General features: G+C 44.7%; 1 protein-coding gene across 4 annotated transcripts in view; it reads right to left on the reverse strand.

The window, feature by feature from the left end:
* TSPAN9 (tetraspanin 9) overlaps positions 1 to 13,750 on the reverse strand; it is a 185,836-nt gene that overhangs the window by 134,531 nt on the left and 37,555 nt on the right. The window contains exon 1 of one of the 4 annotated variants that reach the window (XM_021393902.1): positions 8,840 to 8,947. The exons of the other annotated variants lie outside the window; for them this stretch is intronic. The gene's annotated coding sequence lies outside the window, so the exon portion shown is untranslated. Of the gene's footprint in view, positions 1 to 8,839; positions 8,948 to 13,750 lie in introns of those variants that run through there. 4 annotated transcript variants of the gene reach the window in all.

The raw sequence follows: 13,750 nt of genomic DNA on the forward strand, positions 1-13,750 counted from the left end.
ACTATTAAAAAAAAAAAAAGCCAAGCAGTAGCTAGGTAAATAATGAACACATTTTTATTTGGAATTGCAGAATCATGGAATCATTAAGGTTGGAAAATATCTCTAAGATCATCTACCCAACTGTCATCCCATCACCACCATGCCCACTAAACCATGTCCCTCAGTGTTATATGTTACTTGAATACCTCCAGGGATGGTGACTCAACCACCTCCCTGGGCAGCCTGTTCCAATACCTCACCACTCTTTCTGAGAAGAAATTTTTTCTAATTTTTTCCTGAAACTCCCCTCATGCAACTTAAGGCCATTACCTCTCATCCTACCGCTAGTTACCTGGGAAAAGAGATCAACCCCCACCACAGAATCATAGAATTGCTCAGGTTGGAAAAGACCTTCCAGATCATCAAGTCCAACCGCAACCTAACCATACTACCCTAACAACCCACCGCTAAATCATGTCCCTGAGCACCACATCCAAACAGTTTTTAAACACATTCAGGGATGGTGACTCAACCACCTCCCTGTGGAGCCTATTCCGGTGCTTAACAGCCCTTTCTGTAAAGAAATTTTTCCTGATAACCAACCTAAACCTCCCCTCGTGCAACTTGAGGCCATTTCCCCTTGTCCTGTCACCTGTCACCAGTGAGAAGAGACCAGCCCCACTCTCACTGCAATCACCTTTCAGGTATTTGAAGAGAACAATGAGGTCTCCCCTCAGTCTCCTATTCCTCAGACTAAACAGCCCCAGTTCCCTTAGTTGCTCCTCATGGGGCATATTCTCCAAGCACTTCACCAGCCTTGCTGCCCTTCTTTGGACCTGCTTCAGCACCTCCATGTCCTTTCTGGATTGAGGTGCCCAAAACGGAACACAGTACTCGAGGTGTGGCCTCACCAGTGCCGAGTACAGGGGCAGGATTACTTCCCTAGTCCTGCTCACCACACCATTCCTGATCCAAGCCAGGATGCCATTGGCCTTCTTGGCCACCTGGGCACACTGCTGCCTCATATTCAGCCCACTGTCCATCAGCACATCAAGGTCCCTTTCTGTCAGGCAGCTTTCCAGCCACTCCTCCCCAAGCCTGTAGGGTTGCCTGGGGTTGTTGTGACCAAAGTGCAGGACCCAACACTTGGCCCTGTTGAAACTCCTACGGTTTACCTTGGCCCATCGATCCAGTCTATCCAGGTCCCTCTGTAGTGCCTTTCTACCTTCTGGCAGATCAACACTCCCTCCCAACTTGGTGTCGTCTGCAAACTTACTGAGGGTGCACTCAATCGCCTCATCAAGATCAGGGCCACCGCCCTGAGGTAAATGCATCCCTGCTGCTCTCCGCCACAGCTATCTCCTTGGGGAGCCAGCTCCTCTCAGGGTGTAGAATGGCGGTTCCGTCGGGCCCGGGCGAAGGACGAGGCGGGAAGATTTCATCAGATATGACTATGTGAATATCCCAGTGTAGCCCAAAGGAAGGAGATGATGTCGGAATAACATACAAAACAACTGTGAGAGCAAGTCCAGAGAACCATGCAGTCACTGGGGCACAGGTTCCATGATGTTGAGCACCACCCACTTCTTGCTGAAAATGACAGCTATGATTCCTCTTCCTCAGAGGCAGACACAGCAGAGAGGGTTTGGTTCATCCAAGATGGCTGTGGTATGGTCTGTGCTATAATGACATGGCTTCTGGTTGTCTGTGCAGACTTCGTAGTGATTTTTGTCATGCTGCTGCCTTCCAAAGACTTTTGGTACTCTGTGATCAATGGTGTTCTCTTTAACTGCTTGGCAGTGCTAGCTTTGTCATCACATCTGAGAACCACACTAACCGATCCAGGGGCTGTACCCATGCTACAACCTCCTTTCAGGTAGTAGTAGGGAGCAATAAGGTCTCCCAGGCCTCATCTTCTCCAGACTAAACAATCCCACTTCCCTCAGCCATTCTTCATAAATCAGCTTCATTACCCTTCTTTGGACATGCTCCAGGGCCTCAATGTCCTTCTTGTAGTGAGGGGCCCAAAACTGAACACAGTACAAGAGGCTAAACTTCACAAGTGCAGAGTACAGAGGCACGATCTCCTTCCTGGTCCTTCTGACTACATTACTTCTGATACAAGTCAGGATGCCCTTGGCCTTCTTGGCTACCAGGTCACACTGCTGGCTCATGTTCAGACAGCTGTCACCTAACAAAACCACGATCGTTTTCCTCCATGAAGCTTTCCCACCATTCTGTCCCAAGCCTGTAACACTGCATGAGGTTACTGTGATCAAAGGACGGGGCACCTGGCCTTGTTGAACCCAATAAAATTGGCCTCAATCCAGCCTAAACAGATGCCTCTGTAGGGCCTGCCTACACTCAGGCAGATCAACATTTCTTCCCAATTGGGTGACATCTGCAAACTTACTGAGAGTGCACTCAATCCCCTCGTCCAGGTCATCAATAAAGTCATCATTAAATGAGACTGGCCCCAATACTGAACCCTTGGGAACACTACTAGTGTCCAATCACCAGATTTAATTCCATTCACCACCACTCTCTGGGCCCAGCCATCTAGACAGTTTTTCATAGAATCATAGAATCCTTAGAGTTGGAAGGGACCTCTGAAGGCCATCTAGTCCAACTCCCTTGCAATGAATAGGAACATGCACAGATAGATCAGGTTGCCTTATCCAGCCTCACTTTGAATGTCTCCAGGGAGAGGGCATCAACCACATCACTACGAAACCTGTTCCAGTGCCTCACCACCCTCACTGTAAAACATTTTTTTCTTATATGTAACCTTAACCTACCCCCCTGAAACCATTTCCCCTTGTTCTATCACCACAGATCCTGCTAAAGAGTCTGTCTCTTTCTTTCCTGTAGCTCCCCTTTAGATATCGAAAAGCTGCTATCAGGTCTATCAGGTCACCTCAGAGACATCTCTTTTCCAGGCTGTAAAGCCCCAGCTCTCTCAGTCTGTCCTAGTAGGAGAGGTGCTCCTTTCCGTAGACTATTTTTGTGGCCCCTTTTGTTGGATGCACTCCAACAGGTCTATGTCTCTCCTGTGCTGAGGACTCCACATCTGGACACAGTACTCCAGGTAAGGCCTCACCAGCGCAGAGCACAGGGGCAGGATCATCTCCCTCAACCTGCTGGCCACGCTTCTTTTGATGCAGCCCAGGATACAGTTGGCTTTCTGGGCTGGGAGGGCACATTGCCAGCTCATGTCCAGCTTCCCATCCACCACAACCCCCAGGTATCTTTCAGCAGGGCTGCTCTCAATCTCTTCATTCCCCAGCTTGTATTGGTATTGGTGGTTGCCTCGACCCAGGTGCAAGACCTTGCACCTGGATTTGTTGAACCTCATGAGGTTCACCTGAGCCCACTGCTCAGGCCTGTCTAGGTCCCTCTGGATGGCATCCCATCCCTCTGGTGTGTCAACCGCACCCCACAGCTTGGTGTCATCAGCAAACTTGCTGAGGGTGCACTTGACCCCAGTGTCAATGTTATTAATGAAGATATTAAAGAGTATCAGCCCCCACACTGACTCCTGGGGACACCGCTCGTCCCCGATCTCTGTCCAGACACTGAACCATTGACCACCAGTCTCTGGACTCGATCCTGCAGCCAGTTCTTCATCCATTGAAAAGTCGCCCCATCAAATCCACACCTTTCCCATTTGGAGAGAAGGGTGTTGTGGGGTATTGTGTCAAAGGCCTTACTGAAGTCAAGATAGATGACATCTGTGGCTCTTCCCTTGTCCGTTGATGCAGCTACACCATCAAAGAAGGCCACTAGGTTGGTCAACCAGGATTTCCCCTTGGTGAAGCCGTGCTGGTTCTCCCTTAACACCTCCCTGCCTTCCACGTGCCTTTGCATATCTTCCAGGAGGATCTGCTCCATGATCTTCCCAGGCACAGAGGTGAGACTGTCAGGTTGGCAGTTCCTGGGGTTGTCCTTTTTACCCTTTTTAAAAATGGGTGTGATGTTGCCTTTTTTCCAGTCACCAGGGACTTCACCTGATTGCCACGACTTTTCAAGTATCATAGAGAGTAGCTTGGTGACTTCATCACCCAATTGCCATAGGACTCTGGGATGCATCTCATTGGGACCCATAGATTTGTGGATGTTGAGGTTCCTCAGGTGGTCATGAACCTAATCTTCGCTTACAGTGGGAGGGACGTTCCTTCCCCAATCCCCTCCTACTAAACAAAATGTTTGAGGGCTGTATGGTGAGCAGTTATTAGGGAAGATTGAGGTAAAAAAAAAATTGAAGTACCTCTACCTTCTCCTTGTCTGTTGTTACCAGCCTGCCTGTGTCACTCACTAGGGGTGGTACTCTCTCCCAGACTTTCTTTTTCTCGTTGAGCTATCTGTGGAAGCCTTTCTTGTTCTTTTTGGTATCCCTAGACAAGTTCAGTTCAAGCTGTGCCTTAGCTTTCCTGACATCATCCCTACACAACCTAGTATCTTTCTTATACTCTTCCCACGGTACCTGTCCCTGTTTCCACTGCCTGTGCATTTCCTTCTTTTTTATCCAGCAAAGACTACATATATCCAAGCCATGTGCTGACAGCTTCTCCAGGAGAATACTGTGGGAGACAGAGTAAAAAGCTTTACTAAAAATCCACATAGATTGCACCCACAGCCTTTCCCTGGCCATAGAAGATCAAGCTAGTCTAGCAGAACCTGCCTTTCATGAACCCAGGCTGGCTAGGCCTGATCACCGGGTTGTCCTGCACACGCCATGTAATTTCACCCAAGACGAGCTGCTCTATGACCTTCCCCAAGACTGAGGTCAGGCTGACAGGTCTGTAGTTCCACAGTCCTTCTTCTGACCCTTCCTGTAGATGGGTATAACATTAGCAAGTCTCTAGTTGTCTGTGACCTTCCCAGTTGACCAGGACTGCTGATAAATGATGGAAAGCGTCTTAGCAATCACTTCCGCCAGCTTCCACAGTAGCCTTGGGTGGATCCCATTCAGCCCCATGGACTTGTGACAGCCCAGGTGGAGTAATGGGTCACTGTTTCCTCCTGAATTGTGGAGGGTTAATTCTGCTCCCCATCCCTGTCTTCCAGCTCAGGGGGCCGAGAACCCTGAGGATAACTGGCCCGACTATTAAAGACCGAGGTAAAGAAGAGAACTTCAGCCTTTTTCTCATCCTCATTCCCTGTCACATCCAATAAAGGTGGGAAATTCTCCTTGGCTCACATCTTGCTGTTAATATGTTTATAAAAACATATTTTATTATCTTTAACAGTGGTGGTCAGATTAAGATGGAGGGCTGGAACACCTCTCCTACAAAGACAGGCTGAGGGAGCTGGGCTTGTTCATTCTAGTGAAGAGAAGGTTCTAGGAAGACTTCATTGTGTCCTTCTGGTACTTAAAAAGAGCTTATAATGAGGAAAGATACTGACTTTTTATACAGTCTGAAAGTGATACACAAGGTGGATTGGTTTTAAACTAAAAGAGGGAAGATTTAGATCAGAATGTTAGGTGGAAGTTTTTCACTCAGAGGGTGCTGGAGCACTGGAACAAGTTGCCCAGAGAGGCTTGAATGCCCCATCCCTGGAGGCATTCAAGGCCAGACTGGATGGGGCCCTGTGAACCTGGTCAGTTGAGTCGAGTGCCTGATTTAGTGGATGGCAACACTGCCCAACACAGGGTGGTTGAAACTAGATGGTCTCTAAAGTCTATTCCAACCTAAACTGTTGAGCTCAAACCTAAACTTTATGAAGGGTTAGCAAAAAGAGTTGAAAATGGGTAAAAAAAATTAAGTCTCTAAGTGCTTTTTCCTTCTTGGCTCTTTGCCTACCACATTTTCGCTGCCTTTTTTTTTTTCTCCTTTCAAGAACATCTTAGCTATTTTCTGTTCCACCTGTAGCAAGCAAGAAGCTACAGAAGCATCTTTGATGCTGACAGTTAGAAATTTTGAGCCAATAAAAACAGATACGTACAAGTTCAATACCTGCTGAGGAACCAGCCACAAAGTAATTATGAAAATTGGATTTGTTTTGGCCAGAGGACAGGATTACAGGATTTACAGAAGCAAGAGAAACAGTTAAATTTAAAACCAACATGCTACAACAGCATTCCCAGTTGATTGCTGGGACTGTTTATCTTCACTACAGATTTTCACCACTTTCATACAGCTACTCTTTGTATTATTTCATCTCCACTGAGCCCAAGTCCAGTTCAGGTTTCAGTTCAATAAGAAACTCATGTACTGAGCATATACTGGATACCACAATGTAAACATTTTTACATTTTTTCTTTTTTCCCACTTTTTTTGTAAATGTAGAAAGTCTACCCTGCTTATTTTAGCACAGGAGCAAGATGCTGTATGAGTAGCAGAATAAAAGAACCTTCACCAAGCCACATCATGTAATACAGTCTGAACAGCTACAGTCTCTATTATCACCTCAAAGACCTCCACTTATAACTATATTCTACATAGCAGAGACAGCCTATCACATACCAACAGTTTTCAAGCTACAGCCTTTGCCAACAACACCTTTTAATAATACTTACAGAAACAAGCAAATGAAAGAAGCTTAAAGCAAGGCTAGAGCTCTAAGGACCACAACAGACTGAATGGGCAAAGTACAACACTGTCCACAAAGTATTACACTAGCCAGCACTGCCACCAAAAGGCCAATAAAGTCTTGAGGTTATTTCTCTACACTTCAGTTTTAACAGTATAGCTGTGCTGGCAACCCCAATTTCATCCTCAAATTCACAGAGACTGGAAAATTATATTGTTATTACATCAACAGAATTCTAGTTGCTGCTGTTTTATCTTTCCATTAAAAAAAAACTGATTTAAACTGCAACTCCAACAGGCAACTAACCATTGTACCTCTACAAAGACTTACATACAGTATATGAATACACTGTAATACTGAATTCCTCTATGGCTACTGCTGCATTTACAGGATTGTGACTTACTATTTTTCCAAAGCTTAGAAATATAAGCTACAGTTCTCGGGTTCATCTTCAAGCCCATCTGGTTCTCCACAGGATGATCTTACTTACTAATTATTCTATAGTATTAAAGACAATTGCCATTAATACAACATAGGCAGAAGTAAGGCAGTAACTACCGCACTACCATATTCTACAAAGGTTCATGAAATTACTGTAGCAAATTATCCAAATTCAAAACTCGATAACTAATTTCAAATGTGAACTTTAAATGCTCAAGAGAGCAAACTTCACTCACTTCACAGAAAACTACCTACATCTTCTGCTTTGCCACCATTTAATGGTCTCATTTTCTTTCCCTCCAACTACACAGAATACAGAGGCAGAGCCTACCATTTTTACCAAAACCTGCACTCTTGCTAATTTCTGAGCTTCTTTTCTCAATCTAGTTTTTTAAGAGGTCTGTGCATATTTCCACGTAATACCAGAAACAGCTACAATATTGCTGCCCATCTGGATCACCTACTAAGAAAAGTATTATTTCTCTAGTAATCTACCATAAACATATGCATGGATGTACAAAACCTGAAGAGCAACCTGAAACTAGAATTAATCATATAAACTGCATGATAATGGTATTCTGGTAGACAGAACACTAAATTTGTCATAAATAATCAATCAAATAGAATTTATACGCACTCTTTACAATAGAGAAAATATTGAAAAGCAAAGAAAACCTTCCTCTCAAGCTAAGACTAACACTCAACAAGTATAAAATATAAACAAGATGGGACAAAGATTCCCATTATGGGAGAATTTCTATACAGTTTAGAAATATAATTTGCTGAAATGCAGTGAACTTACACAAAAACATACTGAAGATACCCCTACCATCTAAATGTATTACAGAAAGTAAGCATTCTTACTTACTATTTAAAACTGACTGTGCACATCAATTGACTGAAGATTGCTAGTGCTTTTGTGGCAATTATCAAGATTTTATTTAATTTTCTCACAGCAAATCTCAAGGAAATTTTCAAGATACTAGCTACATAGAGCCAGTAAAAGAATTTATTTTTTATTAAAAGTCGATTAATTGACTTGTCCTGAGGTTTCTTCATCCCACCAACTAGTCCTGGAGCTTGTATTTGCTCTCTAATCCAATTGACCTTGTATTTTGCAACACTAAGGTGTTTTTATCTCCTTAGCACTTTGCATACACTTATATCTGAAACAGAAAAGCCTGCATGCTTTTACAGCCTTCCTATTTTATTTGGGCAAGTTATTACATCTTAAATTATAGGTAACAAAACACTTTTCTTGCATATTGTATTATGATGCAAAGTAAAAGCTAATTCCCAGGAAATTCTACATTTGTCTTTGGAATAAATTCTAAAGGAAGTACAGAGATTTTGACTTAGCACTTGATTCTATTACAATTATGAGCAGAGATAACCTAAATCTCAGAACTTCTCCTTCCCTAAAGCACGACAATTAGAAAAGGTACTGACAGATCAACAGATGAAATAAAAGTAATGGAACAAATCAATGGGCTGTCATAGACAGAAACTATACACTCCACTTGTAAGAAAGAAACAGCAGTAAATCTATTGATATAACACAGTGATTTCATAAAGCTTAGTTGTAAATAAGACATCAACTTAACAAGATTCAGGATGGCAAAGTACATTTGATTATTTACTGCACAGAGGACAGAGTTAAACACCTTCACCCAGGAGACCCTATGACTGAGTTACATGGTGGTTCAGAGTGGAGCCCCTTGCTTTCTAAGCTTCTTACACCACAGAGGTAAGTTGCCCAGGTGCAGCCAAATCCAGTCCTACTCCCAGACTTAATCAACGGTTTATTGTCTGAGGGGTTATGTGTGTGCAATTAAAGATATAATCTTGGCAAAGGTTACAAATCTTAAAGCTATTGTTCACTTACCAAGGACCTGTATTTGCAAGGCATCTTGATGTTAAGGTGTAAGGAACCTCTGCACAGGTGTAATCTTAAGAGGTTTCCTTTCTCAACAGGGAATCCTGTCGTACGGCCAACCGTCATGCAAGAAAACTCAAGGGGCTCTCGGCTGCTCACTATTTATGGGGAAAGATGGTTGACTCAGTCATATTGTTTAGTTCATGCTCAATTGGCTCTCAGTTGTTGAACCAGCTGTCTGTTATCAGTTCTTTCATCTCCCCAGTTTGAGACAAATTTGTGGTCATTATCTGCCTTAGCAAGACAGTGTTATCAGTCCTCAGTAAGGCCTTGGGCATCTCACTGTCTGCGTGGGTAAAGCCTTACAAATAACAGCCAGGCCAAAAGAGGAAGCACACCATCACATGGGTTCATGCTAGGAAGTACCAAGACTTTCATTAAATTTAAGTAGCAAAGCTGTGAATTTTCTTATTCTTTGGGAAACCTACAAAACGAATGGCTGCAAGTTTAATATTTCTCATAAAGATGTCTATAATAGTGCTCATCCTAAAGAGCACACTAGAAAGCCACTAATTGCAGGGCTTTAAAACAGTAAGCACATCCATTTAAAATCTCTAATAAAGAAACACAAATAACAGAATTTTCCCTATCTGCTTTCCCCAGTTTTCTATCCACAACAAACAGAACATCAAGATTTGGAAAAAGCTGTTTTCTTTTATCATACTTTGAAGTTTACCTTCAGTCTGTAATTCTTCTTAAGTTCTTAAAATTTACCTAGCTGGATAAGAGACTTGAAGCACAACAATAATTCTGTTCTTCTCCTTGTAATGTTGGGGTCTTGGAGGATTTAAATCTATATATATCAGAATGTGTTCAAGAAATGTTTCGATGCTGTACTGAGAGAGATGGTTTAGTGGGAAATATTGGTGATAGGTGGACAGTTGGATTGGAAGATCTTATTGGTCTTTTTCAACCTCGTTGATTCTATGATTCCATGCCACAGTTCTATACATGAAAACAACTGACAGCGAAAGAATGAGATGCCCAGAAGGCAGGTGATAGGAAAGAACAGAGAGAACACAAGGCATGCTTTGGGTTTAGTTTACATACACTCCGGGTAAACCATCTACAGATCACTGGAAAGTAAAATAAAATCTATCTATGAATCTATCTACGAAGAATCAGCTATTCTTCTATATGCTCTTCATTCTTGAAAACAACCCCATAATTAAAAAAAATCCCACACAGAATTGCACATGGAATTTCTTCTTCAACCAAAGTCCAAATCACCATGCTACCAAGTACATGCCTTTTTGTTAAAATACACATTTTGTTTTCAATAAATCAACAGAAGGTAGGTATTTGAGATTTTAGTTTTTTAAGTTTTCATGACTGCATTCAAAGACTAAAGGCTTTCTCCTAAAGGCTCAGTTCATGTCATGAATGGTTTCAGTTAGAGGCTATAGCCCACTGAACTATTTTTATCTTGCATCTCATAGAATCCTTAGAGCTGGGAGGGACCTTTGAAGGTCATCACTCCCCTGCAATGAATAGGGACATCCACAGCTCAATCAGGTAGCCCAGAGCCTAGTCCAGTCTCCCCCTGAAAGTTTCCATGGATAGGGCACCAACCACAGCTCTGGGCAACCCGATCCAGTGCATCACCACCCTCACTGTTAAAGACTTTTTCCTTACATCCAGCCTAAATCTACCCTCTTTAAGCTTGAAGCCATTTCCCCTTGTTCTATCACCACAGACCCTGCTGAAGAGTCTGTCCCCTTCTTTCCTGTAGCTCCCCTTTAGATACTAAAAGGCCGCTATCAGGTCACCTCAGAGCCTTCTCTTCTCCAGGCTGAAGAGCCCCAGCTCTTTCAGGCTGTACTCATAGGAGAGGTAATTACACTGCATTGCTTTCCATGGCTTCCTCCAGTCACATCTTGACTCAATGCATGAATTTGAGACTGGACTACTGCTACACCATATGACATCATCCAGTCTCTACAGCTTGCAATGGATGCTGATGATCATTAGGTGGCATGGTACCACTCAATAAACAAATCAGATTTATTTTTCAGACCCGCCCTGCTAGGTTGTTGTGGTTTAACCTAGCAAGCAGCTAAGCACCACACGGTCGTTTGCTCACTCCCTCCTTTCCCAGGTGTGTGTATGGACTGTCTGACCACCAGAAAGTAACCTTCAGGCCTACGTGCCTGAACTGAAATGATCCTCAGTGTCACAAGTGCAGCTGCAGCTGCAGCAACCATACTGAAACTGTAACTATCTGAAGACCTACATGCAGAACAAACTCTACAGTGTACAGAAATCACACTGAAACAATGAAGGAACTTGGGAACTGCAGCCAAGGTTGTGTTTTTGCAACAGTAACGAGGCACCAGCAACAAGTTGTGGATTGGTTGTCTCCCCTGCACTGCACCATGCATACACATGCTGGCCACGCATAGAGTGCATGATCCAGCTCAGGGTACAAAGATATCCTAAGGATGGCAGGAGGGAGAGGTAACTCAGGCAGAGAACACCGCTGCCTCCGTGGGGACACCCACAAGGCCCTGAGCATACCAATCCCACACCTTATGTCCAAACCAAGATGTGCTGGCTAATCGTCCTTCTGGGACCTCTTGGTGGATTAGTATGTATGCAATAAAATGCTTAAATGCTTGCTTTGGCTGACTCTGTGTGTGAACATGCGTTTTGTGTGGATGCCTCATCCCTGATTCCGAACTTCCTGATACATTAAATGGTAACAAGGATGGGATCGGGGATTTGTGAAGTGAGACCTGGTGGTGGGGTGCACACCTGGTAGGGTGTGTCACTTTTGTATGGGAGGGATTAGGAGACGAGAGGAGCTCCCCATGACGAGACAACCCCCTGTGAGCATGAGTGCTTGTCCCCTGTTGTGTGTGTGCTGTGTGCATTTGCTTTCACTGTAAACAGTGTTACCAGTGGAGTCAAGTTGTGCTTAACTCGAACGGAGTTGAGCTTAACTCGAACCCATACTCTGTGGTGTTTGTTCTGTCAGCATAGGATATCCCTCACTACTGGTGTATTAGTGTATTACTATTGAGGATGCACTTGTAGGCAGATCTTTTACTTAGGGCAGCATTACAAATAGCCTACTGAGTCAGATGGTGCGTACTGCCCCCCAGAAGATGAGGTGGGGGGTACCTCCCATAAAGCTCCCGGGATGGCAGTGTGAACCCTGGAATACACTATAGGATAGGTGGGAGACATGCACGGGGGTTAGCCTGGAGCCACGCAACCACAATGATCCCATGGACCTCCTGAGGTATTGGGGCCAGTTTGTGGAAACCAGGCTGATGATGTCCCGGGAGCACCTCCAGCATGCTGGGTGCACTGGGTGGTGGCTGTCAATGGCATATAAGGAACTCATGGGGGAGAAGGCTGCCACTGTGAATGAAAGGGAGGGACTGCACAGACAGATACAGGAACAGAAGGCACAGTCCTTAGTGTCCCAAACAGCCATGGTAGCGGTGACTGATCAAAAGACAAGTTAGAGGAGAAGTGTGTTAAGTTGGCTGAGGGTGTGGCGCGCAGGCCACCCAGAGGCGAAGGCAGAAGGGGGTAGACCCCACTGCGATAGGGACCCAGGTATATGCCGTGGACACCCAGCCAGAGCGGAACCCAGAGAAATGGAATAGTAACATCTGGGATGACTGGCTAAGACAGTGAGCTGGACACAGGAGGCAGAATCAGCAGGGGACATGCCCACACTGGGGAGCTGGCGAGCAGCCTCCATAATGCAGCATAAAGCTATACAGAATCCTACTACCAGATAATGGGTGAGGGCAGGCAAATTGAATGACCTCTCACCCGAGGATATATATAATTTGTTAGCAAAATATTGTCAGAGGACAATATTTGGGGAGAAGCCGCAGTTCTGGTTAGTGCAACTCATGGAGGAAGGGGCTGACACAGCACTAGTTGATGGCTCTGATGGTCCGAAGTTTGTTGGCCTTACAGCAGACTAATATGTACACAGTGCTCTGCGGCATGTTCGTGATGGGGAAAACCACCCCCTTGTCTCTGTAATTGTTGAAGGGCTATCTGACTGCCACACTGTCGATGGCAACTGGCCAGCCCCTCCTAGAGGGTGGGCTACACTAGCGCAGGCTATTTTGACTTAGATAGCAGAAGGAATGAAACTGGCTGTTAGCATGGGGGATCCTGCATTGTATATGGGCCAGCCCCTCACTCCAGGAATGAGAAACCCTATCCTGGAGGGCTGTCCAGAGAAGTGGTGCCTCTGTATCATCCCACTATTAATGGCAGAAACTGGGAAGCTCTTGGGTGAGGCAGTGGAGAAATTTCAGCAGTTAGGAGATTTGCTCAGCATTACTCCAAAGTCCTCTGGAGGGATGGGCAACAAAGTGACTGAAAGGTAGAAGGGGGAGACCAGGGAATGGACAAAGTTGTTTAAGTTACTGTTCAACCAAGTCATACCAAAAAGTCAGATTGATGGACAGCCTATTGAAGCACTGTGCTGTATGGCTGGGCCTCAAAATGTAAAACAGAATATCTGGAGGGTGGGCAATATTCCTGCTATGGGTTCTTCATCTGTACAGCAGGTAGCACCTGTGATGGTGGAGCAGGGGCAATACCCCTGGCAGGAGCTAATCCAGGCAGCCACTGCTTTCCATACTAGTCCTAGTAAACCTCAAGCTCAGCATAAAAAGAAGGAATAGGAAAATGACCAAGCCCCCATACAATGTCAAACTGTGCGGAGGGATCAGCGCCCCTTTGTTCTTTGCACAATCTGGTGGACCACAATGAATAGTCAACAGATCCGCGCACTGGTTGACATGGGGGCAGAGGTCACCATTATTCATGGAAACCCAAGTAAACATAAGGGGGTACTGACACCAGTCTGGGACTGGTATGAAA

The sequence above is a fragment of the Numida meleagris genome, chromosome 1 (assembly GCF_002078875.1).
Source record: "Numida meleagris isolate 19003 breed g44 Domestic line chromosome 1, NumMel1.0, whole genome shotgun sequence".
Lineage (NCBI taxonomy): Eukaryota > Metazoa > Chordata > Aves > Galliformes > Numididae > Numida > Numida meleagris.